The sequence below is a fragment of the Opisthocomus hoazin genome, chromosome 2 (genome assembly GCF_030867145.1).
Source record: "Opisthocomus hoazin isolate bOpiHoa1 chromosome 2, bOpiHoa1.hap1, whole genome shotgun sequence".
Taxonomy (NCBI): Eukaryota; Metazoa; Chordata; class Aves; order Opisthocomiformes; family Opisthocomidae; genus Opisthocomus; species Opisthocomus hoazin.
Window position 1 is genome coordinate 18,924,281 of NC_134415.1, and position 6,026 is coordinate 18,930,306.

The following is a 6,026-nucleotide window of genomic DNA, read 5'->3' on the forward strand; positions in this document are numbered from 1 at the left end:
ATCTATCCTTTGCTCTTTTCATTTCTGTTTGTTTTTACAAGGTCACATGGACAATTCCATGATAAAGAACAAGGGAGGTTTTCCAGTTATGTTTCTAATCATTCCCATACATTACATAGGGAATATGCTCACCTTTCTCAGGACTAAGGGCTCCACTTCAGGACAAGTCCATCTAATAGCAAGATGTTACAGTGCCTGAGAACCAAGAAGCATCTAGACCCAAGAGAGATAACTCGACATCTGTGACAGCAATTCTTCACACCTCTGACTATTGTTATCCAAGCACTGGACTATTCCTTTTTTTCCTATTGTAGTCATTCCCTGAGGGCTAAATCCACATAAAGATTTACAGATGTAGTGATTCATCAAGCAACAGAGAGGGTAGGTAATAGTTCCTCACCTCATGGTCAAGTTAATAATTTATGAGCAGTGAAACAGCTTCAAGAGTTGCTGAGATGGCCTGCCCATGAACTCTAGGTAGATGGCATTCAGGTCATGCTGCTGGCCTGCCCTACCTGAGTCAGAGTGAAGACTCGAAAATGGGTCCCTCCTTCCCAGGTGAGAGCCCCAAGCACTTTGTGTCATTTTTTCCAGACACTGGCTTTACATCTAACATCTGGACATGGTCCAGACAAAGGCACTTCACGATGCTTGAGTAAGACTGGGGTCCTGTCCACCTGTTTGGCTTTTTTTTTACTGGCTTGGTTAGCTCCTTTCATTATTTTCTGAGTTCAGTGGCTCCTGCTGTTAGCTACTCCATGCACAGCAGGGACTATTGTCCTGTTACCCTGAATTATATAGGGGGAGATGCAGATAGAGTGGCAAATACCCTATTTGTGAAATCACACAGAAATTCTGTGACAGGTCCCAAACTTTCCAAAGGTTTAGTCCAGTGTCATAACAATAACACTATACATTACACTCTTCTGTAGCTACTAGTGGCCATCATTATGATTTACATCACATCAGAAGATCTCATATTCAATCCTTATGCCTTCAACTCATTGCTCAGCTGAAGCATTCTGTTCTGAGCTCAAAAGGCAACAGTATCATGGAAGAAACAGCAATAACCTAAAACCCAAAATAACCTAAAAAACCCAAAGATCTCTCAAGAGAGATCCCCAAGGAAGACTATTCCCTGCTCAGTTCCCTAGGTCACTCATTGCAGCATGGTGCTTCTTGGATTACTGCAGCTAATGCCGTCTCAAAAGGAGGCCAAACTTGTGTGAAGCCATCACCACCTTCCTTCAGACTTTTTCTAAAGCTCTTAAGCGTTACCAATTCCTTCAAATTCTCCACAAACCAAATGAGCATGGCTGCACCTGACACCAAAAGCTTCAGCTTCTCAGTGAATTACAACCAACCTGAAAGGAAGCCATCTGAGACTCTCTGGACCCCCTTGCTCTCCTCGTGGAGAAGACCAGCAGATCAGAACTGGTGCAGTTGTGGATGTCAGGGAGATCTCAGCCCTCTCTACAGATGAGATCCTAAAGTTAACATCGATATGGCAGGGGGGTTGGAACTAGATGATCTTCAAGGTCCCTTCCAATCCTTACCATTCTATGATTCTAAAAAGAAGAGAGTTGGAGCAGGAAAAGTACTCTCTGAAAATCCTCTGCTTCTTCCCCTTCTCTTTGCTTTTTATACAATGCTGGCCCCAGCACAGCAGAGGAGGACTCTGCTGTACGTACTTCTTCCTGGCACGGGAGCAGAGTTTGAGCATGCAGAGGAAATGGATGAGGAGCAGAGCTGGTTTTGGCCCAGGAGTGGTGAGATAACTTGTGCAGGAGCAAGACTGATTAGGCAGAAGCAAGACCAGAAGAAAGCATGAGAAAGAAATGCTTTATGAAGAAGAAATCATGAAAGATTGTTTTATTTGCTGGGAAAGGGGTTGGAGCCAAGTGGGTAATGTGCTGTAGAAATTAATGTAACCTTAACATACTTGGGAACAGTGGCAGCACCATTTCTTTCTCTCTTTCACACAAACACACATAGACACAATGCTGTGCATTGCAATAACAGTTCAAAATTCAAAGGGCAGACATTGAAAAGTATGACTCGGGATTTTTGAATCTCTGGGCTTGAAAGTGCTGTAAGACTTCAAAAGTCCCCTCATCCCAATGGTGATGATGCTTGAGTCTCTAAGTAAGATCTGAGATGGGGCATTATTTTGGGTACACCCAAATTGTTTATGTTCCACTAAAGTCTTACTTAAATTCACTGCTTATTAAGGGGCAATTTTCCCTTATTTTGAAGCCCACAACTAATTAAACTCCTCACTGTGCTTTGCTGACAGCAAAGCCATGTAAAACCAAGCTGCCAAGCACCAGCTGTCCATGACAGTTCCAGTACATGAAGCAGTCATCCACCCCATTTGCCTTCTAGGATTATATTTTTCTGTGCTACACCTCATAAAATTAGCATTTTTACATTTTAACCCAAAGGTAATTGATTGAAACTTGTATTTGGAAGACCTCCTGTTTACCTATTTGAGGTGCAGGGAATCTTTAGTACCAGGATAATGTTCTAATTGGGTGGATCCAAAAAAGTACTGGGAAAAGGGATTCACAACAGCATTAGTCTGGAAGAGAACTGAAATGCTTTAAAAACACTGTCTTGCAACTCCAACCTGTAATAGAATTACATATAGAGTAATAGCAACTATGGTACAATCGTGACTTTTCGATCTGTAGTTATCCAAACTAGGCTAATCCTAATTCTTAATTATATTGAAAGTTCCCTCAATTATCCATTCTTCATTTATCATAGCCAGCTGAGCAAATGCTGCCTCACTGGATTTCTGCTTGCCTCAACTCATCCTTTCTTTTTTACCCTATCCTTACTGTGTGCCTCCTTGTTTGATTTCCACATCTGTGTCTTCTTCAGTTTTGCCTCTCATGGCAGATCTGTGCAACCCTGACTTGATGCATTGGTCCTTTCTATTCACTTGGATACATGGCTGTATGAAGCCTTTCCATAATCACTGACTAAATACAGACGGATTCATTTATTTAAGAGATGGTTTCTAAAGGCATTACCAAAAAGAAATGTATGAACCTAATCAAGTTTGATAAGCAGGTTCCTTAGGAATGAGTAACAAACTCCACAGACTTCTTTCCTTCTCCATATTTTCTTTCCTATTATTTTCCCTCCCTTTCTGTTTACATCTGTTCTAGCTTGCTTCGGTAAGCATGCTTTTGTTTTAATTCAGAGATTTTGGAAACTTGTGTTACTCAAGAACTAAATCTTATGTTCCAGTCAGTTAAAGTCAGTGGCAGGGAACACGGAAAAAACAAAGTTACATATTAACATTAAAATTAAAACAGTTTCACAGGCTCTCGTAATTTAGACTGGATTGCTTTGCCCCAAGAGGTAGCTCCAGCACCTAGACTCAAGCACTATGGATCTACCTATTTTTTTTCTGGGAATACCTTCTTGTACAAATTCCCTCAAAAAGAAAGGTACCTTAGCTCAAAATTTGAAAAGAAAAAGTTTTGGAGACCGTATCTGCATACATATTAACATCAACAGCTTTAGAATACAATAATCCTTTGAAACATTGTTCAAAGTTGAAGATCTTAAAATAGTTTTTCATGTGTTTTCTTGAAGTTCATTTTGTCCTATCCCAGTATGCATAGTTTCTGAACACCACATTTGCTGCTGTCTCCTCCAACAACGGTGACAGCTTTTCAGTGGCTCTTACTGCAACATGCATTGACCTCGGAGGTACCAGAGCTCCTCTCTACCTGCTAGTGCTAGCTTAAAACACGTATATCAGGTTATCTCTGAAAAAACCACCCCTAACCCGCTGTTTGAATATCAGTCCTGAGAGATGATAATTTTTAAAAGCATATATGTTGTTCCATTGTAATCACTCATCTTTCTGAGAAACTTTTGAATCTTTGCCCAGAAGTGCACAGTGTGACAGATAATTGCCTAGACGTTCAGACGCAACTCCATTTCAAGTTTCCACATACTTACATGAGATATTAAAAAAAAAAAAAAGTTAAAAAAAACACTCAAACATCTTCTAAAACCAAAAAGGTGCTCAACAGCACTCACAAAAATGATCTGCCCTGACACTGCCTCACACACAGGCAGGACTACTGGAAGGGGAGACATTATCAAGCACGCGGTTCCCTAAGCTGTAGCACAACAGCACTGAAACAGATCAGGCTTTTATTGCAACCCCCTCTTCCATCAGCCAGAATATTTATTTACAGAGATGACAGGCTCATATTATAAGACCTAATTATATTAAAATTTTGCTCTGATTCAATTAGTAAGTAGTCACCTGTACTGATGTAAGCCTCCAATTTAGAAAGGGTAAACCAAAATGAGGTTTGCCTTACCCAAAGTGTGCCAGAGATGAAGCGCTGAATCCTTTTGCTGGAACTTGTAGGCAGATATGTAACAATGATGGGAGGCTACACCAAGCTGAAAAGCTGAACATTATTGCACATTTAGGGAACAGCACAATGCTCTCTAAACATCTGGAGGAGACCACCCCCTCACCCTGCAACTAATTGTATCTGCTCTGTACCACCCTTCGTATAAAGCTGTTATCTGACTGTGAGATAAAAATAATTAGCGTCTATGACTTGCCCAGTGCAGTGGAACCTAGATCTTTGTTGATATCTGCATAGAAAAAGGAAAATTCTGTAAGATCTCTCCCCACAGGGTAAACATCTGTTTTGGACCAGCTGAAAGAGCCAGCATGAGAAACACACTAAGGCTGAAGCTAGGCCTTGTCCTTGGAATAGGGGAGCTAGAAAGAGGCCTGTCTTCTTGCTTTAAGGGATTGATTTCCTGGGAAACTGTATAAAGGTCAGAAGCACATTATGCCCTATGTGGTTGTGAAAAAGCCTCTGGACACCGATACTACATAAATATTTACAACTACCATTACTAACCAAACCTGTTTCCACCATCTGCTCCTCCCAAGGAAGAAAACATGATAATAGGGAAGAACTGACTTATGAAGAATAATAGCAGAGAAAGTCTAAACCCAAATCGCTAATGGAAACTGCACACTTATCTGAACAGCAAGAGACATTATTAAAAAAAAAAAAATACAAAAACCAAGGAGCATCTGTAATTTTCCAATGTAGATTACAGAAGACCGCAAGTCAGCTGTGACAAGAATGACAACAGCACCATGCTTTTGTTTTCTTTATTTTACCCTTGAGCAGACAACCTTTCATATTTTGGTGAGTAGACACACTAGTGATGATGTTTGTGTGATGTTGCAAAACACCACTTTCTTCTCATCCCTCTGGGAACAAATTCATTCATGTCATTTAACCACAACAGAGCTTTATAAAGAACAGAAATTTTAGAGGCACAGCAGCTTGTGGGGACTCAGATACAATAATACCTACCGTCTGTATCAAAAGCTGGCTGAGGAACTGTCAATAAAATGATATTCACAAGTGTCAACATGCTAATTTGGCATCAGAGAACCCAGGCAGAGATGGTATTTGACTCACTTATTTCATATTTTTTCAAGTGATCCAGGACACAAGCAGGCAAGGTGCAGCTCTGGAGTTACACACGGCTTGCAAGCAGTTCCGATGTGCCTCCTGTAAGCACGCTGCCCCAGGCAGCCGCAGGACCACGCTGGTGGTGAGCTGCTGGGTGATACAGGAGCACAGCTGCGGAAGGAAGTGAATCAACGAGGATTGCTGGGGCAGATATTGAGTCACCCAGAGACCCAGCCACATGCTTAGGTTTGGGGCTGAACCCTGACATACAGTGGAAGCACTGAGATCTATGAACTACTGTTTTTTCCCTTTTTGGGGGGATTACTCCGAGAGTTCCTCAGCCTTTTAGGTCTCAGAAGTGCTTATGAGCTGTCCTAAGGCATGTGACTATTCGCACTTCAGTGGAACCGGGGTGCCCCAGCTTCTGAGGCACTTTTGAAAACCTCATTCACAAACTACAAATACGTAGGAATATGAATTAGAAGTGATTAATATAACAGACATTCAAATTGAAAAAAGAAACTCTTCTCAAGCTAAGCCTGC